The sequence below is a fragment of the Poecile atricapillus genome, chromosome W (assembly GCF_030490865.1).
Source record: "Poecile atricapillus isolate bPoeAtr1 chromosome W, bPoeAtr1.hap1, whole genome shotgun sequence".
Classification (NCBI taxonomy): domain Eukaryota; kingdom Metazoa; phylum Chordata; class Aves; order Passeriformes; family Paridae; genus Poecile; species Poecile atricapillus.
Genome location: NC_081288.1, coordinates 49,195,928 through 49,219,228, shown reverse-complemented (window position 1 = coordinate 49,219,228; position 23,301 = coordinate 49,195,928).

The window sequence follows — 23,301 nt, the reverse complement described above, 5'->3', positions numbered from 1 at the left end:
TGGATCCAATACCTTCAACTTTTCTCATTTGAACCTATGCTAGTTCACAGTTAGAATGACACCTCTTATGAATGTTGCAGGTACAGTGAATGCACAGAGTTTCCTGAATACTAAGTAACAATTTTTACGTTCTTTGCAAATTTTCAAAAGCAGTTGAGTCTTCTTGCATTGGCTATATATATGCATCTAAAAAAACCCGATAGGACAGACGTGTGCTTAGCCAGGGAATGAGAAGTTTGCTTCATAGGTCACAAGCCATGGCCTTTCATAGTAACCTGCCAGTAGTGAGCAAGGTATGACTAGTGAGAAAGTGCATAGTTTGCTATATAGCTTTGAAAGACTGCAGACAGATTAAACAGAATGAAGTCTGTAAGAGTTATAGCTATATTACCAATATCTATACAAGTTATACTGTGCCTACTAATTATCCATGCAGGTGTAGAATTGTGTAATGAATCTATTCCCTACATCGGAGCTTCCTCATTCACGAAGATATCTGGTAAGCACCAATTCAAAATCCAAATGTATTCAAACATGTAGAGAGTGTTGATGCTGGGGTGGGGGCAAAGGAACAAGACACAAATGCAAACTTAAGAGTAGAATAAATGTCAGTGTAAATATAGTCTGCATGATTACAGTTTCCTTCCAACTGACTGTAAAGAAACATGTTTCATCATATCAAAAATAATCTAATTTCATTGTCATATGCAACAACAGGAATTTTTCAATGGCTTCTGATCCTGTTCAGGCCTTCTAGTTTCAACATCTGGTTGCTGGTGAAATCAGAGGACTGCTTTTTTTGATGTACAGTCCACTCAGAAAAGAGTGCACAGAGCACTCCTCACTTCTAAGTTTTCTTCACACTCTGTTGGAAGGGCTTTGACTACAAATTGCATCAGTTAAAATTCCGACTAGACTAAGCTCATATTATTCCTCCTTACAGCAACTGTTCCATTAACTTAATCTAAAGGTAAAATGCCTAGGTAAGATGTCTACACATTTAAAGCCAATTTTGATATTTGTTACATAACTCTTTTAGGGCATTCACACTCCTCTTTTGCCTCAGGAGCCATTGATTGGAGAGGGGCTGGATTCATCCCCACACAACTTTTAGTTACATAAATCACGGCAAAGCTTTTTGCTGTAAGCAACAGCCCAAGTTGTGTTCTACCGGAGTTGCAGCTTCACTTTCTTCAGAAGAGCATTCAAAGTCTGAGAAAAGCTGGAAAAAAGCTGATATCTAAGGACATGATAGTGTGGCTGAAGAAAGCACTAATTAAAGCACTTGACATTCCTTTTTAAAGACTGTTTTAAGTGCCTGAAAAAACACTGCTGAGAGTTAAACCATCTTTCCAGGGAAGAACAGTGATTAAGTTCTGCCTTTTGTGTGTGACCTACATCTGTGGTCTTTATTTGCATTTGCACAGGAAAGCAGCTGATTACAGGGTTCCTCCCTCTGCTCCCTGAGGACAGTCAGACAGAACTCACTGAGGCTCTCTTGGATATCTTGGTAGTAAAATGTAGTCTGTTTGCAGCTCTGTAGGCAAAAAAACACCTTACAAATATCTTGCTCTAAAAAGTCCATAATACGGGAGAACCAGCTGATAGTTTTGTAAACTTTTAACCTACTGCAGCCTCCCTAAAGCCTCCCTGAATCCTGTAAGACGTAACACAACTAGAATCAAACTTGCCTAGGAGGCAGAAAAAGAAAACGGGTTAATGTTTGATTTCCATCAGGACAAAATGTTACAAGAAGTATGCTAGTAAGTTCTTTTATAAAGGACTTGTTTTGTGTATTTATTAAATAGCTTTAAAATGGAGCGATTAGAAAAACAGACACTCTTGAAGAGCAATTACTCTACATGGATTAGTCTGGAACTAGAGACAACTGGGAAATTTGAGCTATCTACATAAGATTTGTGCAAAGGTACAAGACAAATGACATTTAGTATCAATGGACTCTAAGTATCTCTCACCATCGGGAAATAAAATAAAGGGCCTGTATGCTTTAGAAAATTATATTACCAGCCACTTTTCAGAGAGGATCTAGGAAAATGCAAAAATCTCACTTCTGCTCAATGTGCAACTGGTAGGAAAAATGCAAACAAAGTCATGTTCAGAGTGAAGTATTATTGTGCTATCAGAAACCAACAGCACTGCCTCATTTGCATTGCAATTGTGCACTGAGCATTCGTCAGAAATATGTCAGCATGAAATAAATGTTTCTGAGAAGGGTGACAAAGCCATGAAAAAACTTACCTGTAAGTGGCTATAGCAACTCTGATTTTCTCTAGAAAAGAGATACGTATAAGAATGCATGAGAAGAGTTTTAAACACTGTAAAAAATACTGTAATAAAATATGGACAAGCTAGCTCAGGAGTATTAGTCCTTACATTTCTCGAGGAAAGCTCTATCTTCTTTTAGTTCCCATGCCCTTGGCCCTTGCCTTGTTATGTTCTAGAGGCTATTCCAGGTGGAGCTTCATGATTCACATATCTTAAGAGTGCTCCATGGGCCAACTCAAGGCAATTTCCATTTTCCTCATCACAACTTTGTTGAATAAATGAAACACATCACAGCATTTAATTGAACAGTGAAGTGTATGACTATAGAGAGTGTCTGAGGTCAAGATTTCAAAGAACACCAGGAAAGATCAGTATTTAAAGTTGCCATTAATTACAATAAACTTCATGGAAGAGGTATATTAAAATTTATGGTTTAAGGTATAAATCATTATCTATGCAGTGCCTATGGGAAGATGTTTGCTTGATGCAGCAGTCTTCTTTCCTATCTGAGAACTTATACTATGTTGATCTGCCAGATACAGGTTTATGCTGTTGTCTTAATGCTGACAGGTTACAGGACTAACATGTATTCAAAACTGATTTCAAGCGACACTGATATATTTTTGTCTTCTGTGTTACCTATTTTCATTCTTCTCTACCAATGAGATCTTTCAGGGTGACAAAAATAATGACTAAAACCTACTCAGTTTCCTGTGTTCAAACTGATTTTTTTACAACAGAACAGTCAAAGCACACAGTCATATATTTGGGAAAATACTACTATAGATATTCTGTGAAAATCTTCGAAAATTCTCAACAAGCTTGTCATTAAAATTACCAGAATTTCTTATCACTCACAATTAATTTTTGTTGCAAGAATTAGAAGTTAAAATAAAAAATTTAATCAATATTTTTCCAAAGGACTATAACTCCTTTTAATTTGTAAGCTGGACATTATCTTCACAACAAAGTCTGATAGGAATTTCATTTATTTCTTCACTGAGAAACAGGACAGGCTCCATCTCTCAGGTTTCAATCACATCACAATATTCCATATTGGAATATTCAATATTCCATATTGCTTGAGTATCTCAAAGGTAACCTGGATTACTGTAGATACACAGGACAGAGGTGAAAGGACAGAAATAAGGAAGGAGTCCCCTTGCCAGGGACACATTTTGCTTAGAGTGTTACAGCAGCAAAAAAATTCTGGTACTCACCCTCCCCCAGTCAGGCTGATAATGTTGATGTGCAGATAGACACAGAGATCACCACAGTGCAGCATAAAGTCCACTTTGGGTTTGAAACACCTACCAGTACCCCGGCTCTATTTGTTGGCTTCTCACCTAAAACTTCAGAAACTGAAAAACTGAAATTCAGGTTAAAAATACTTACTAGATAGAAAATTTAATTTTTATTTTATTTATTTATTTATTTATTTATTTATTTATTTATTTACAATGAAATGTTAAACAAATGATAGCTTTTCAAGAAAATGCTTAGGTTTAAAAAATGTATACTTTGGTTGTTAGTTCTCAGTGACTTTGATGATATACACAGGAACTTTTTCTTACTTACTGAGACATTTTAGCTTTTTTCAAAGGTATGAAATTTATTGTATTTCTGTTTTCCTGATGCAAAATCAAAAAGGTTTTCTCATTATCTTTTGCTTCAGCTTCTCAATTTATTTTACATCCCAGAGTAACTAAGCTTGTTAGGGAGTTTCAGCCAAACCAGCCAGATGCTCCTAACTCCCATAATATTTTGTGAAGTCCTCATGTGGAGCCCTGAACAATGTGCAGTGTTCCAATAAAACCAAACTGAACCTGGAACACCAAACAGATGATAAACAAAAGACAGACAGAGGAAGAGAGGGAATATTTGGCACTTGAGTCATGACAATCCACATACATTATTGCTCACATTTTTATTTCTACTACTGGCATCCAAACCATGGATCAGTTGGATGAGTTTTTATGCAATATTTCATTCTGTGAACTCATTTGGTTAAGACAAAATTTGCAGCCTAAAGTTAATGGTATTCAAATTCTTTTTTTTTAAAAAAAAGATATCTTCAACAGCAATCTCAAACAAGAATTTTTACTTAGGAAGGTGAGATAGGAATAGCTGTTAATAGGAGAGCTATCTATCCGCCAGTGGACCCAGATATATCCCAGCCCATCTGCAACAAGTGCAGATCCATGAAAATCTTATCCATGAAAAGGAGCAATTTGGAGATGGAGTGCATTGAAAAAGCCAAGAAGCATGGGGGAGTCATCCCTCCGGTGAGCCAGGTCCACTCATGAGTCTGATGGGAACTTTGCAGGTGTATGTTGTGAGAGATACATTTTGATTACCATCTATTGATCAGATGCAGGAAATGCAGTGGAAAATTTTAAAGGTAGTACGCTAAATAGGCAGCTAGTAGATCTGGGTGCCAAATTCATTTTTCCTGTTTCACTTCCATTCACTAAGGTATGTGGAAAGTCCTGCCATCTGCCAGTGTGATTAGAATTATTTTTTAATACCTCAACTGGCTTCTGCCAGCATCACAGGATTTGCATCTACTATGATTTTATGTTGATTTAAATTGTTTCATAATCAAATGGAAGGGGAAAATGTCCATACACAGGTTCAACTTGATGAGTATGTTAAAAAAAGTTACTAAGTACCATCAACGAGTACTTTACTGAAATGTGATGTGATGGTGTAGTCTCAAAAGCTGTATTTCCACTGCTGGTAGTAGGCCCTAAGTGTTGTGCTAAGATGGACAGGCCTCAAGGCTGAAGTTTGTCAGGCTTGCTCTGTCTGAAGTTTCCTTAATCTGTAACTTGGCTTAGCTGTGACAGTACTTTCTTTAATTGGACAGGTGTCTGTGGTTAATTTGTTTTACTTTTGTTTACTTGTGCATGGTACAATGCTTTCTACACCTGACAGGGACTGGCAGTTATTTTAGGCAGCATGAGATATTTATGATTCTACTTACAAGGAAGTAGATAAAGATATTTATGATTCTACTTACAAGGACAATGTAGAGAAATACAGTCCTTGAAGGACAGCAGAGGGCTTGAGAAGCAGAGGCACAGGATGTGGTGCAGAGATACACGCAAGGGATGGCAGGTGAGGGGTCGCAGTTTGCACTGCAGACCCCATGAACAGCTCACCTGATGTCTGTAGAGGAAATACTGACCTGCAGCTGGACAGAACTGTTGTGGTAGAGTTGTTAGAATGTTGTTAAGGTAGTTTATGTTAGTAGTTGATATCCTGAAATATATCTTTTCCCCTCTTTTAGCTGTGATTTCCCCCCCCACACAGCTTCTCTTTCTCCTAGTTGTTTACCTGGTGTCAAGTTACCATGGTTACTGAAGTTTCTCTCCTCGGCCCCACTGCGAGAGGCCGGAGAGAGTAAAGAGAGGACCCTGCTGGCATTTCCAGCTGCTTGAAATTTCTTTAGCCCAGGAGACCCTTCTTTCCAACACGGATGTTTGTAACTTTGTTTTTCCTGTCCCAGAATGCCTGAGCTATGGAAGCTGGGAGAGCATGCTTACCTTCCCTTCCCTTTCTTTCCCCCCTGTGTTGCCAGGAAACCAAGCCCCCCCTCTCTCCCCCTCTGCCCCTCTGTGGAGAATACTCCTACACCTTTGTGGGCATTTGAAGAAGTTGCTGTCTGTTATTTCTTATCTTAGTGTGTGTAACCTTGATTTGTAGAAAGTTTGTAAGATGTACTAACTGAGAAAAATAATTGGTTCTCTCTCTGATGTTCTCTCCCTCTGAGAAACCCAGTTAAAAGAAACCCCCCAAGACCCCAAATCCTTTGTCTCTCGTCCTTTGGATTCCCCTTCACAGAAATAAACTGTGGAATGTAACCCCAAGGAGAGAGTCGTCGTCGCCCCCCCCCCCCCCCCCCCCCGATTTCTTTACTCCCTTGATAAACTCGAATTATTGAAGAAAATCAGTGAACCCCACAAACATATGCTGGCTCGAAACCCGAGTGAAGAGAAACCTCATCACTGAGCTGGCCAGGCCACTCAGGAAGATCGAGTCAAGAACTACTTTTAGGGATAGCCGAGAAAGTAAAGAAATAATATTTCACACATGTAAAATGAAACATATTCAGAAAATTAAGATGTCACCTGTATGTTACAGACAAATGAAGATTAAGCAAAGGTGTAAAAGGGTGCTAGCTAGCAAGGGGATTGACACCAAGGATTACAGAGTGAGGAACAATCATTATCATCATCACATTCCTCCCAGTGAGTAGGCCAGGTGTTGACAACCATGCCACCACAGCCACAGCCTTGAGGAGAGAAATCTTACAGTGACAGTGGCCTAGAAAGGTTGAATACAACACTTGGAAAAGGGATAGGAACCATATCTGTGTCAAACAGTTTAAACTGTGCTGCTCTTCTTTTTCTGTAACACTTTTGATCTAAATTCTGAATATTTAGATACTAACATTTCAGTTATATTAATAAGTTATTTGGTTTAATTATATACGAGATGTGCTTCTTTTTTGCCCTTAAATAAGGTTTTTATGTAACAGTGTTAAAACATTACTTTATAACAAATTCTGAAAAACAAAAAGTCAAGCATTACATAGGTAAGAAAATATATAGCTGCTAAATCTAAAACTGGAACACCAAACAAGATTATGAGAACACCAAGAAATATGCAACTGTTCCATACTTATCAACCAAGAGTATGTATAAAATATTTACTTGGAAAAATCACATAAAAACTGCTTCTTATCCATTCCAACTTTGTCTGTTCACACATTTCTTTCCCCCATACTCTATCTGTTAAAGATTTGTTCAACTCCTAAAGGTCCAGACCATTTAAGAGACTGGCAGATGTGGAAATGCTAAAACATTTGTTCACACTTACACTCCAATTTTCAGGAAAACTCATTTTAATATTTAGTATTTAGCTCTTTCTGCAAAACTGTCTATACTTTCCTCTAATGTTTATTATGTTCAGATGTTTAAGTATGAGGGTGTTTTTGCACAAAATAAAAGTTAAAAATAAATATTAAACATTACAGATATGTTTTCCTAAAAATTATCTCAACCAAAGAGAAATCAGGCTGCATGGGAGAAACCTTTTCAGTCTTTTTCAACCAATTTTATATAGCACAACATGAGAACAAGGATATATTTGGCTTTGTATTTTGTGCCTTTATAGGAAACATGTGATGGTAAGTATAACTCTAAAATGTCAGCACTGTGAAAACGCATCTGAAACACACAAATCAGGAATTAATGAAGGCTAAAAATTTAATTAAATTTATATGATGGTATTTAAATAGTTCATAACTCTATCAAAAATGTTTAAGTTGTTATGTTGAGATATGATTAATTGATTGAATTAACTTACATGCAATGAAGTAACCCTTAATAAAATGCAGTAACTTAAGATTGCAGATTGAAAGAAGAGTTGCAAATTGCCTTTTCTCTTTTAAGTCCTGTAGAAGAAAATTAAAAGAACGGACCATCATGAATTTAAGACTACAGACTTCTATCACAAATAGATTTTATTCTGGGGATTCAGAATGCCACATTATCATAGTCTGGAAAATTTTATCTGATTTTTACTCATTCATTCTTACAATTCACCCAGGGGTTCAGTTGAGGGGGGAGAGAGAAGGAAGGTCAGACAGAAGGTAAATGACCAGCTCTGGGAAATGCAATTGTCTCTAAGATGTGGATTAATCTGGATTCATTCCGTGGGCTTTCCTGGATTCATCTGGAATCATTAGACAGGTTTAAATATTTAAACTGAGAAGTGAGGAGTTAAGTGAGGAGTTCTGGTTATAGTTTTTACACTCCAGTTAATTACAGTTGTTATCATAAACATAACGAATCTTGCAGCCCTGGCTAGTAACAGGCCACTGTCCAAATACTGTGTAGCCAGGACTCGTGAGTGAGTTTTGCGAAGTTTGGTCCTTCTGAACTGCTCCTGACCTCTTTAGAGATTGACTTTACTTGGTTTAGCTCTAGTTGGAGGGGGACTGTGTCTGCTGTTTTCTTTTTATGCTCCTAGGGATGTATGGAAGCACCATGTTTCAGTCTTAAAACATTGTGACCTGAAAAACCTTGGGACTGTAAGGTGCACATAAGATCAGAATAAGGGGTAGAAAATTATTGTGACTAATAATTGTCATCATATCGTTAGTGTTATTCTATTTTATCATTGAAACTGTTCTGCATGTAGACATTCATTCTTTTTTTCTGTCGTAAAAATTCTTCAATCAGATTATTAAGATTTCAATAATACTAAAAATATTACCTGTTTCCTCGTTGTCCATAAAAAGATTCTGAGTTTAGCAACAACAACGTTATATGCTAAAATAGTTATACAGATTAATTTAATGGATATACTTTGAAAACAAAATATGATGGATAAAGAAGTTAGATGAAAAGATGTTATGCTATTTTCCATGTTATATTTGGTAAATTTTAAAGATCATATAAGTTATGGTTATACAAATTTACATCAAACTGTTATGGTTTAACATAGAAATATGAGCAAAATCTCATTCTGAAACAAAAAATTTGTATCTCAAAATCAGAAATATTAGGAGACCTAGGTACTCAAGCCAACTGTACCTAAAAGCCCAGGTAGAGACTTATTTTCTGCCTTTTTTTGTATGTAAAAGCATAGAAGACTTGATAAAGAATATGTGCCAACAAAGAAAAATTGCTAAAAATTGTAATAAAAAATGAACATACCAGACTAGAGGAAGGTTAGTAGCAGAATCCCTCAAGGATTCATCTAGCAGACCTTTAATAATTACATGAATAAATTTGGCACAAAATAAAAATGTTGATGAAAGATGTTTATCATACAAAATTAAGAGGCAAGTAAATATAAAGGACAATTTGCATATCATGAAGAAAATATATGATGATCTTGATGACTACAGTAATAGAAATGGGTTGGCATTTAACTGAAACATGAAGCCTTATGAAGAGGAACTAATAATAATATTTTTCACCATTATCTGGAAACTTGTCAATTGGAAATTACTTAGAAAAGTCTGACATAGTTGCAGGTTCCTGTGATATTAAAAATTGACATGATGGACTTATGAAAAAGTAGATGTGATTTTAGGTGTTTTATGTGGGAAACTGTGTGCTATTGGACAAAACACCACTAGAGAATTTTGGCTACAATATCCTTTACCAACCTGATGACCTGTATTAAACAAAAATGTCCTGAAATAGAAAGAGCTATGAAATAAAATCGGCAGATAATGCAGGTAATGAAGACTCATTGAGAGAAGGCTTACAAAGATTTTCCACACTAAACACATCTAAGTCCTAAGGATACAACTAGAAAAGGAGGGAGGAATCACAAAGCATTTGAATAAAATGGATAACTGCTGGCCGGGAACAGAAAGTTTCTCTGTGTTGGAAAGTTTTTAAGCATCAGGGAAGTCAGGCTGTGGACTAGATTCCTATAATGAGTCATCTTCTTGAAGATCTGACCAGTTTAAGGTAGGACATAGTATTTTATTAAAGTGGCTTTCTGATGTTGCTTCCTTCGATCATATATTAAATTATCTGCTATGTTATTTTTGCTTGTAACTTTTTCATGTTCTCCTGTTTGTAGCATTTAAAGGATATTTGGTCAGAAAGAAGAAATATATCACACATACATCCCTCTCCTGCCAATAATATGGCATGCATTAGTAGTGTTAGGTACATATTGCCATTATTCAGATTGATAAGGGTTTTTCTCCATGTTTTCCACATCCATTGCAAGTTCAAACCTGTAATCTTTGCACCACAGTTGAACTCAGACTAGAATCAATTCCTTCCAAGTATTTTATGGAAATTTTTTGGAAATTATGGAAATTATGTGGAAATTTTTGCTCCTTTAAACCATGCCTCCAGAAAGTGTTTGGAATATCTCTTAGTACCATTGCCCTCCTTGCATGCACAATTAGTCAGCTCAGTATTTCCTTATTACAGGGAAGAAGGATAATGTGAAAATTAATGGATGACTAAGAAATATTCTTAGATCTAGTAACCTTTATTTAATGTGTCCTTAGGAGCTGCAATTTGCATTATCTTACAAGTTTTACCTCCTCTGTCAACTATATCTTCTTTCTCATGCTTATGGGGACCCCATTATTCTATCAACAGGGGGTTAATGTTAATAAAATCATTTAAGGACTCATGCCCTTTTCACATGTATAAAAGAGGTTCGCTAGTATATATCATATAAAGCTTGGTATAAACTTCTTCTTTTGGCACCTCTAACTCTGTCGTCAACATACATATCACCCCTTAAGTCAGTTTTCTCATTTTAAAATATTTGTCTTGGTTTCAAGACAACTGCTGCTGTCACAGAAACTCATAATTCCATGTCTAGAAGTAATCTCCCAGTTCTCTGTCAGAAAAGGCAGACACTTCTATGAATACTAAAATTTATTAATGCTCCCATTAAAACTGAAGTAAGCTATGCAACTTTGAAAGTGTGATTAGTCAAGACCTATGCTGGAAAAAAGATATTGTTCTCAGAGTTGTTCAAATACCATTTTTCAGAGCATCAGGACAGTAACATCTTAAAATTTTTTTACTTCATTGCACTTAAAATCTTTTTCAATTTATGTCAGTTAAGGACCTTCCTTAGGTTGGTTGTTGTTAGTAATATTAGTAATAAAAATTTTAAGACACTCTTGATAATAATTTATTTAGATATTTTGGATACTGCAGGAAGTATTTAACATAATTTTCATTTATAAAAGGCAATGTTATTTAATTCCATTACTTTTCACTGTCACATTATAAAGATTTTAAATTGAGTAAATTTTTTATCAGCCAGTGCTGCTTGTTTTTCTTGGAAAACGTTTCTCATAAAAATTTGTTCAGTAGCTGTGCCCTGGAAAAACATCACTCTAAGATCAGGCAAATCCAAAGAATTAAGATATGACTCATATTTGGTTCTGCTGGTCAGCAAGGGAAACTAAAGGCACAAAATATATACAAACTTCAAGATTCCTTTCCTCTGTCAGACCTAGCTACTGAGTACAGCTATTAAGATAATTCAGTGTTTTCTATCTGTGCTAGTAATCCGAAGCCTCACCCTCCTCCAATAACAGAAGAAGTGTGTCAGTCCTTTCCCAGAAGTATCTTAACTTGGAATCTGTACCTAAAATCTGCTGCTGCTTTATCAAGCAGAAATCAATCTTGTGCCTTTCAAGCTCAGCTTTAACTATAGAATTACATAAAAATTGTCTGTAGAAGGCCAGGAAGCCAAAATATTGTGTGATGTTCTTGTTATTAGGCCTGTATAATGCATGTTTGAATTATTTAAGGTCAAGCTTGAGAGATGTGAATGCAAACATACTAAATTCCAATATACTCTCCATATATAGTTTCCTCCATTTCCTGGGGTCTTTCATCTACTGAGTGAATTTTGTGGCTTTGGGAGAGATATGAAGACAATGAAATTCAGTCTGAAGTTTAGAGATAGAAAAATTTGGCCCAACCAGCTTAAGGGAAAAGTACTCATTTGATTATCTGATTTATTTATATTTATATTTATATGTCTTTTTAAATTTTTTAATTGCTGACTTTTAAAGAAACAGGAGGCCTGTAGCTGGAGAAAGTATGGTAATTTTTTTCGGTTTTTTTTTTCCATCCTTTTCTTAACATGATCATCCTCTAATCCATTTTTTGCTGAACCTTACAACCTGCCTTACATTTTTGTCTTGTTCTTATTGATTTTGTCCTGTATTATCTAAGCTGCTGAGTTACTGCATTTGGAATGGATTATGGTTTGGCTCTATCTGATTTATTTCACATAAAATGTGTTGGATAACAGACAGATCAATTTTCAATTTGCTGTGTAAGATTCAGATCATGTCTTCTAAGCACTTTCTCTTACATACATATACAAATGCATGTACTGCCTCAAAGCACAGAACATTAAACCAGTGAGATCCACACTGAAATTTTAAAAATTTCTCTTACAACTAGATGGTAAGTTGGGATGGGTAAACTAGCATGAGTAAGAAGGAAACTGAGACTTTATGCAACATACAGCAGCAAAAGTGCATTTCTGAGAGGAATGGTTATTTTAAGTATATCCAAGAATTATTCCTCTTCTGTTTTCATAGAAAACATAAACATAAAATTCTGAGTCTAGACAAGTTAATGGAAGAACTTCAAATCTTTTTCAAAGAGCAGGATTTCCTCTAGAGGGTCACAAGGTCTTTCTCCAGATAGGCAGACCCATGTAAACCTATTTAAGTCAGTGCAGAGCACTGAGCTATGAAGTCTGGCTCTCCATTGACTTTGGTCATAGGAACATACATCAATGAAAATGTAGATTAAGAACACAGTCACACTATGATGCTTCTGTAATCAGTAAAGTAAGAAGGGGAAAGAGAGACTTATCTTCAGAGAATAATTCTTATTTTCCCTGTAGAGTATTTATTTCTTTCCATTGACCACAGCAGAAACTGAAAGCAATTATTTTATTAATATATCATATGCACTTCAGTACCTAAAGATAGAACAATAAACACTTCTGACCACAGATCACATGTTCTATTTTGCTTTGTCTGTTGGGATAAAAAGAAGGTCTCTCTAATCAGTTTTCTAAGTTTAGGTACACTTCTCCAGGCAACATGACATAATTTTAAATGACTAAAAAACCAAAATCTTTCAAAAGGCCCCTGCTTGAATTTGGAAAGGCATTCAAAAATGTTTACAATTTTGATGGAGATCTGTATTCATGGATAATATAATGGAAATATCCTGAACATATTATTTCATTTTACATTCACTGGCTCAAGTTATAATAGTAACTGGGCTTTCATTTTGGAATTTTGGTACAACTGCTGCCTGGAATAAATGTGAAATTAGTTGCAGCAGATGGTCTCTGCCTATTCCTGGTGGGTGGATTTCTCTCTCATATATTTCCCAGAAAAATAACTCTAGGAAAGAAGCATGTCATAATAATCAACAGACGTCAAGTGGGAGCAAAATAGCTGCTACACTCCACTCTGGGATGACTGTGCTTCAGAAGTATAGCACTGGGAAAGCTGGGCTGTATTTATAAAGCACAGTAAGAGCCTGGAATGAAAGACTCTAATAAATGCTAGATTTCTACATACCCAGTCATAGTAGTAAAATATCATTGTGGGCTGGTATGAGAGACTTTAATAAATGTTGGATTTCTACATACCCAGCCATAGTAGTAAAATACTTATTGTGGGCTGGTAGTTACCACTGCATTTCATTCTGGTCTCTGGTTTTAAAAATAATGCTCCTTTTTAGGGCACACTAACAATAGCACTGTTACATGCTCCCAGAAAGAAGAAAATGATTATGTAAGGAACTCAATCCATAGTAATAACGCAGACTGGAAAAGAAAAATATGCGATTTCTAAACAAAAAGGGTAGCATCCATCTCCAGCCATCAGTTTGCACTTGTAATCTCAGTTTAATATTTTCTTTTTATTTTTATTTTTCAGAAATGCCCCAGTCCCACAAAAGACATGCTTTTGTGTTCAAAATGAATGATTGCTCATTTCAAAATCAAAATATGTCAATAATAGCTGATCCTATTTGGTAATGTTCTTATAAAACATACTTGGACTTTACATCATTTATTCCTGCAGTCCAGATTATTTGCTACAAATAATTGTTTCCAGTTTGGGTTGGGAAGAACATGCTACTTTGGATAAACTTCCACCACTGTGATTTTAAAAACATCCCTAAAAAGCGTACTTGTTTGGTATTTATGAATTAGTCATGCAGGTTTTGTTAGAAAGGCACCATTGGCCTTTAAATGTATAAACAGATGAAAAACAGCCATAATGATTTAAGAACTTGACAAATGGCTTATTCACAATAAGGATGGAGCACCTCACCTACAAAGAAAGTCTGAGGGAACAGTGATTGTTCATCCTAGAGAAGAGAAGGCTTTAAGATGACCTGATTGCAGCTCCCAGTACCTGAAGGGAGCCCACAGAAAAGAGGGAGAGGGACTATTTACAAGGCCATGTAGGGACAGGATGAGGGAGAATGGCTTCAAACTAAAAAAGAGTAGGTTTAGGTCAGATATGAGGAAGAAATTCATTCCTTTGAGGGTGGTGAGACAGCAAAACAGGTTGTTCAGAGAAGCTGTGGATGCCCCAGCCCTGGGAGTGTTCAAGGACAGGTTGGATGGGGCTTGGAGCAACCTGGTTTAATGGAGGGTGTCCCTGCTCATGGCAGGGGGTTGAAACTACATGAGCTTAAGGATTCTTCCAATCCAAACCATTCTGTGATTCTATGATATAGGTAGGAGATGTTTATATATAGCTGTTTACATGTCCATAGTAAGTCTAATCCTTTTATCTGGGATTGGCAAATTAATATCTGACAATACGTAGCACTGATTCACATCTGTATTTTGATACTTTAGTGAAATGGGCCTAATACAAGGGCTCTTTACTTTCAGTGTGATTCAAATACCCCAATTTATGCTATTTTATTAGCTTACTGCAACATTTGCATAAATGCATAAATGTATTTTGAATATTTAACATATCTGGTGATTTAAAGATTTTGAATTGTTCAAAAGCTATTTAACAAGATCTGAACAGAAGTCTAATCTTGCATCACTAGACTCAATGAAATAAGTGACTGAAGGCTTTCATTCACCTCAAACTAGATTCTGGGAAATGTTGAGGTTTTATATCCAGCTCATTTTGGCACACATCTGTACCTACCAGTGGTTCAATCTGAATCTGGACATCAGTTTCATCAGGTATGAACAAACTTTTTTTTTAAAGTAGCAAATGCATTGTTTATAATTCACAGAAATCTTCCATATACCATTCAACCTTCTGTTGACATATATGTAGAATTACATCTAGAGGCTATTTGACTCATCTATATAGTTTCTCGTCACAAAGATGTAGAATTTATTGAGCTTTCCATTGTAAATTTTCAGTTCAACTGAACATGCTTTTAAATTACAAATTAGATATTTCTGTCCACAATACTGAATAATCCTTATGGTAATATTTTATTCATTGTAAAGATTAACAAGCAATTAAGGCTTTGGAGTTTGGGACTCATAGTTAATGTTTTTTAATGTTCAAGTAGAGTCAAATAAGACAGTGGGTATAAAATGATAGTGTAGGCAAAGGTATAGATGACTTGAAGCTGATAACCCTGGAGACTTGAAGTAGTGCTGTGGCAGTTTATGCTGCACAGCTGTGTGAAAATAGCAAAGATAATGGTGTTAGTATATGGGGAATAACCACAGACAGCACATGACAGACAGTATAACTCACTCTTTTGCATAAGGGGGAAGCAAATCATTATGAATTATACAGTCATCACAAACCTTGACATATTTCAAAACAACTGACAGTCATTGTGTGAGAATGTTATGTCACTCCAGGGACAGGGTTAATTCAGGCTAGGGCAACAGCTCATAAGTAAATAATCCCAGTTACCTAGATAAGATTTCTACTTCTTCTTAAACACCTTAATTTTTTTCCACATCATTAGACTAGTTTTAAGGAATTTTTTTGAGAACAAAATTCTCAGTATTTTCCTGTAATACTACAGGGAATCACCAGGGAATCAAAGTGATGTTTCATTTTTATAACTCCCACATTATTTTGGCTTTTCATATTAGAGTACATTGTCCAGAAATATAATTTAGTATTCTAGACTAATATTTTCATCTTCTTTCCTGCAGTCATTTGCACTTCTAGTTTTATAAATTATCCTTGCAGAATGCTAAACTTTTGAGGTTGACAGGGATCAAAGGTGAAGCAAAGCCTACTTAAAACCTTAAATTTTGAGTATTATCATACAGTATACACAGTTCCAAAGGCACAGTAATAATTAAAAGCAGTGCAGAAAAATGTCAGAAGTATAATTCTTTGAATTAATTTTTAATTCATGTCTTTCTAACCTAGTTAAGGCTTAACACAGTCATACATAATAATAAACTCACATTCTGTTGGTCTTTTCTGTGCTTCCTGAATTAAGTTTTTTACAATATGAAGATCTTTAAGATTCACTTAAGCAGTTTACTACAAATCACACTTTTTCTCCAGTTTATTGTAGTTTGTTGCATTTCTTACTATTTTTGCCCCAAGAAAGGTAAAAGTAAACACAGCTATTCTGGAACAGCTGGTTTCTCAGCTTTTTACATTGACCTAATAATGGCCTTTCCCACTTTTCCTGTGCACCAATTTCAAAATTTTCAGGGCTCTCAGAATAATCTCCTTTTTTTTCTCTTGTCCCTGTGTTGCTTTTATGTGGACAAGATCTGTGTTTTTCAAGATAGGCTGGCTAGGCTTTACCAGTCACTTTCCAGAAACCAGTCATTCATGAGGTCTTTGATCCAACACAACACTGAAGTGCAAACTGAGAATTATTAACTGAAATATTAACTGAGAATACCCTTATATTTATGGAGTCTATCCCAGAACCTAAATGCTCCTGTCTGTAGTATTACTTTTCTGAAATTCTGCATTGTGTCCATGTTTTTTGCAAGCCAGGGGAAAAAAACCTCAGATTTCGTACAACCTACTGTTGCTATTATTCTGATGGGGAGACTTCAGAAGTGTTTAGTTGATGTAAAGTGCTCCCATTTATGGCAGAAAAAGGTTTCCAGTTTTTCATTTTGCTTTGTCATGTTAGATGTTACAACTTCTTGACAGGCTAAATGAGCAAGAGGAACTAATCAGTGCTCCCGCCCTTCTGTCCTCACAATGACACGCTTTTACTGGTATAGCGGCTGGGTGAGTCCAGGAAGGAAAACAATTTTCTTTTTCTTTTTTTTTTTACTTTACTGGTTTTTTAGCTATTCCAAAAAGTAAAAGAAGAAAACAAAGCTGACAACTCCAATTTATAAAGAAAAAATATATATTAGCTTTATTGTCATCATTCTTTAGTCATTATCCAAGTAGAAAGGACTTACAGCCTTGGTGGAACTTTCTACAGGCTGAGGTCTAAAGGACCCTTGTTGCTGAGAACCAACTGTTTTCACTTTTTTATGCCTTGCAGTATACCTGTTTATTTCTTTAGATCAGTTTCTGCTTACTTTGATTCATCAAACACAAAAATGTCAGCATTCTGCACTCCAGCTGGCTCAGCCCCATCCATGTTCAATGCTAAGTAAATAGCCTGTCTTTAAGTAGTTACCAGTTTAATTCAAATCAAAACTTTTTTTCTCATAAATTTGAAGCCACAGGTAGCAGATAAACAATCAACTCACTTTTTTCCCCCATTCTGGGCTTATTTAGTTTTTCTTTTCTCTCACCTGCAAGAAGGGAAAAAAACCAAACAGTAATATAATAAAATATACTAATTTTCCATGTGGTTAAATTTTCCTGGTATTTAACAATTCAAAGTAATACAAAGTCCAGCTTTTCCATGTGACAGCTTCCATTCAGTGCTCCTAACTTCATTGCCAACTTCATTATCTCTGTGCTGTATGCCCTTTAGTAGCCAGAAGGTAGAATATATTATGGCATGCTATGATTCAAAGAGTTTAAAATATCAGTTACCATAACTGTTAGAACAGATTCAGCTACCTACCCTCTCTCTCCTGCTTGTTTAAGTGCATATATAGTCGCTCCTGTTTTGACTTCAGTTTTAGGCATTCAGCCAGACATTTAGGTGCTTAAATAACCAGGTAATTTCCCTCAAACAAGTGCTGAAACAAAACTGCACCCCTAATTGTCTGTGGGACAATGTTTTTATAATGAAAAAAGCAAGAGAAGAAGATTTTAGAAAAGGTGTCTGGTGCCACACATGCATGAATATTCACAACTAAGGACAACACATCCCTTGTCTATGATTACAACTTGTATGAAGGAACTTCATCTACAGCACAAATATTCTGGTAACACCTTTCATTTGAATTTCAAATGTAATGATAATTTTTTTAAAATCATGCTCAGTTGTGAGCAGTTGCCTGTCAGAAGAAAATGTTTCATTGGTTAAATTGCTTGAAATAAAGAGCTGAAGCACCTGAGTTGTTAGCATCACCAATCTTTTTGAGTTGTTTCAATTTCTTTGCCTTTTATTTACTTTTTTACATGTTTTCTTTCATTTAAGAGAGACATTGTACAGATATTTGATAGCACCCTGGAATGCTGAAAGGAAGTGTGTTGATTATAAAATATTTTTCAAGTGAAAGGTTCCATGCCAGCAAGAGGAATGTAAAGAGTAAAGAGGAATAGACACTGTAAACTGGCATTGAAATAAATCTGTTAATAAGATAAAAATTTAAAGTATTAAAACACAATTTTCACTTTCCAAGCAAGATTCCCAAGGGTGATTATGGATATGTGTTCTTTGCTCTGCTTGTTTTACTCCCTTGATACCAAATGGAACTTTCAGATAAGGATACGTTTGGGTGCAGTTAATTCAATAAACCTGTGTGTTGTACATATAGAAAGCAAGGATGTAACACAATTGTTAAAGCTGTTACAGGTGAACTTTAAATAGCAAGAATATGGAGAAAAAACAGTGGAAACTTTAGGACACCGTTGGGTTTTTTTTTAGAAATCTGCCCTGATGTCTTCAGAAGTTTTGCTTTCCCTTACAGATAGTACAGCATGTTGGTCTAGACTGTCCTGCTGCAGTATGCTTCAGGCTGCCTACACATAGGACACATATGTTTTGCTGTCTGTTTCCACTCCGAGCCAGTAATGCAGCACAGAAAAACAGAAAAGCTTTCTTTCTCGATGAAACAAACAAAAAAAATCTCTTTTATCATTTCTCTGTGATGTGAGCAGACATAACGGCCATCTCAGTAAGAAGGAAAAACATTCTGAACTACAATAAAGGAAAAGAAAAACAGCAGTCTGCAAGAGCTTACGCAACTAGATCAAATTGGTTTGCTTTCATCTTCTTTTTTTTGTTTACAATCATAATTTTTCATCAAACTCTGTATATCAATGTCTGTATAATGTTATTTTTGTGTAGATTGCAAACACTGTTATACCTGAATTACTTGCTGCAAAATGCACCAAAGTAATTGTTTGTATTTCTAGAATGACAATTTTTTTTCATTCCTTGTACAATTCCTTTTCAGTGTAATGATATGACAATGTTGAGCAGACCTGTCTCCTGATATCTTTTGAATATGAAATATCCCTAAACAAATGCTTTGTTGTGTACATGTACAGTGCACCATTTTCTAGTAGAACTGCATCCCGGGGGACAGCCTGCCTCTGGAGGCTGTTGTAACTCATTTGGATTCTGCTTGAGGGATGTTTTTATTTTGCTGTTAAGTGTAATGGGAAGTAATTCCTTTTTAAGAGATATTTTTGGAAATGCTGCTTATCTTGCCACAGCCAAAGTTGTTCCACAGAGAGCATGGGTATGCAGAGGCAGAGGGAGGCTGCCTTGGCACCCAGGAGTCGAGTAAAGGCTGAAAGGCCATTCTCTCATAGACTAGAGCTGCAAGGTGGCATGCTACAATTGCTGTGAGGTAGAGTTTATGATGATCTGTTTGCCAGACACTCACACTGACACACAAATCCCCCTCATCTTTTTAAGACCTTGAAAGTTCCTAGACACATCCTCTCAAATAGGTTTTCTACAGACAATTTTTTTTGTGCTTCTGTTTTGGAGCAGATCGTCAGACTAGGGACAGCAAACCTTGTCAGAAAATTAACTCTGCTTCTTACCTTCATTTGATAAAACCTCCATGCAAATGCAATTAAAGATTTACTCAGACTTGAAAACAGCACATCAGTGTCCAGACCCAGAGAAATCTGTGGGCATAGAAATGTTATTCATGAAGTGTGTTTTTTTCACTTTAAGTTTGCTGAATCCCATTTTAAAACTAGAATGATTCTATGAACATAGAATATTGTCTTCTTTCAAGATCTTTTTGTTATTCTGCACTGTTTCTAGAGGACAAATACTCAGCAAAAAAGCTCTTGCCAGACTGCTATCAGATCCAATTAAGATATTTTTCAGTATGTTCAGGTGGGTCTTTATTATAATTACATTATTTTTAAATTTAGCTCTAAGAATATATATCTATTTTTCTGAAGTTCTGATAGTGATCTCAAATGGATCAAAACATCATCTGTATGTTCAGCTTCTGGTGCTACTTTTGTGCAATTCTTGCTTTTCTACAATCCTGTAATGACAGGACATTGTCTGCTTTCTGCCCATAGCTTGCTTATTCTTTGCTTGTCTGCAGTTCTGTACTATATTTCAATTTACTCTTTAGTTCATGTCCTACATTTCCTTCACCTTTTTTTTGTCCTTGCCTTTTTCTATTTTTATCTTCTGTCTTTAATCCCACTTCATGTTTCCTTCAGAGATTTTCAAAATGTTACACTGACTTACCAGAAAATCCCTGCAGGGTTTCATTTTCTCACAACAACTTGGGAAACTCTTCATGCTGAATTCATGTCACTTGAGAACTTCTGGCTAAATAGACAAGATGTTGAAGGACTGAATGTGGAGAAATTGCAGGTAATAACTAATTTTAATCTGATTCTGTCAGATATTTTCTTATTATACACTAATGGATAAGAAAGAAACCCCAGCATGAAATCCCCAACATCTTTCAGATAAATGAGGAAGCTCTGGTTGCAGTTAACTCACATAGCTACACTACTGAAACTGACATGAAGAGATCTTTTATTTTTCTTTGGGGAATTTCTTTTGAAGCTTAGTCTCCCTATGTTATTTCCCACAGAAAATTCAAAAGTCTGACACTGTAACAGCCAGCCTCTCTGACAGAGTAATTGTGCATCGGTCCATCAGGAGTACAAGGAACATCACCTTAAATTACACATAGAGAGTGGCTAGGTGGAACGTCTTCACTCCTATAATGACAATTTGTTGTGTTTCTTCAAAGCTCTAGGTTTTTCCTATGAGTGTTTGATTCAAGGTTGCTTTTTAGAAAATATCTAGAAAGATCCATGTGTACAAAAACACCTATCCATATGTGTAAGAAATTAAGAGATTAATTTTCTTTTGGAACCACCTTATGACTGTGTTTACAAATACAGCTGAAAATAGCCTAAGGGACAAAAGAGAGATGTTTCAGAGATAAAGGATGTCATGCTTTTGTACATTGTCATGAAAAATAAAACTGCCATTTTATTTGCCTTTTCAAAAATACATACGTAGTTTCTTCAAATGTTTGTAATCTCTAGGTAACAATTTTATTATATAAAAGGAGTCTTAGGAGTTCTGGAGAGAAACACCTTTCTCACTTGGAAGTGAAATCTGCAAACCCTTAGCCAACATTAGGCTGAATATTCTGGATGAGATTTTTACAAAACAAATGATCAATGACTGTCATTCATGAGCTCCTGTGACTTGGAGCTCCTAAATGCCCTTTCATCTGACATCTAAGCAGTGATTTATTTCACTGACAAACAATGTTGCAAGCAAAATTTTGTGCATGTATACATTATTGTGATTATAGGGTGGTTTTTTTAGCACTAAGAATATAGTTAAAATTTTCCCTATAACTTCTGTTTATGTATTTTATTAAGTTTATGAAACTATGGGTTTGAAGCTTACTTCTTTACTTCAGTCTACAATCTAGTGGTGTATTTTTGCACAACTCTCAGAGAAATAATTCATATTATCCTGAGTAATAGAATAAAAGCATGTAATGATTAGCATCTTAAAAGCAGTAATAACAGAGCAGAAAACCAACTGAGGTGAAAAGGTGATTAGACATTTTGCATACAAAGAGTTATTACTTTTACTGAACTGACCTGAGCTAAGTTTTAGATTTGGTCTCATATAACAGTATGTGAGGATTTGAGGAAAAATTGGATCCATCTTAAAGCTATGAAAAATACTGTTAAGAAGATTCTTTGAAATAGAGATTTACTAAAGGCTATATGCTATGCAAGAATAACAGCAGTTAAAGGGACAAAAATTGGAAGGGTTTTGACAATGCTTTTGACATAGCAGAATCACAGAACCACAGAATAAGCTGAGTTGGAAGGGACCCACCCACAAAGATCACCGAGTCCAGCTCCTGGTCCTGCACTGAACCACCTCCAAGAGTCATACAATGTGCCTGAGAGAGCTGTCCAAATGCTTCTTGAACTCTCTTAGACTTGGTCCTGGGACCACTTCTGTGAGGAGCCTGTTCCAGTGCTCAACCACCCTCTGTGTGAAGAACCTTTTCCTAATATCTAACTTAAACCTCTCCTGACACAACTTCAGGCCGTTTCCTTGGGTTCTGTCGCTGGTAACCACAGACCCTGTTCCTCCTCTTCCCCTCACAAGGAAGTTGTAACTGCAATGAGGCCTCCCCTCAGTCTCCTCCAGGCTGACCAAGTGACCTCAGCCACTCCTTGTACAGCTTCCCCTCAAGGCCCTTCACTGTCTTTGCTGCTCTCCTTTTGGACGGTCTCTCATAGCTTTGTGTTGTGTCTAATAGCTCTGTGGTACCCAAAACTGCCCCCAGCACTCGAGATCAGGCTGCCCCAACTCAGAGCAGAGCTTGCCCTCCCTTGCCTGGCTGGCCATGCTGTGCCTGATGCCCCTCAGGAGAGGGTTGGCCCTCCTGGCTGCCAGGGCACTGCTGACTCACATTGAACTTGCCGTAGATTAGGATTCTCCAGATCCCTTTCTGTGTTGCAACTCTCCAGCCTCTCCTTCCCCAGTCTGTATATCTAGAGTTGCCTCATCCCAGGTGCAGAATCTGTCCAAACCTTGCCTTTGTTAAAATTCATATAATTGGTGATTTCCCAGTCCTCTGGCTTGTTAAGGTCTTTCTGTAGGGCCTCCCTGCTCTTGAAAGAGTCAGCAGCTCCTCCCAGTTTTGTATCATCTGCAAACTTGCTCAGTGTCCTTTCCTGTACAATGTCCAAGTCATTTCTGAGGGTGTTGAAGAGCACAGGGCCAAGGATGGAGCCTGTGGAACCCCACTAGTGACAGGTCACCATTCTGATGTCACCCCAGTCACTGTAACCCTTTGTGCCCAGCTCATGAACCAGCTGCTCACCCATCACATGGGGTGTTTATCCAGCCGAGTGCTGGACAT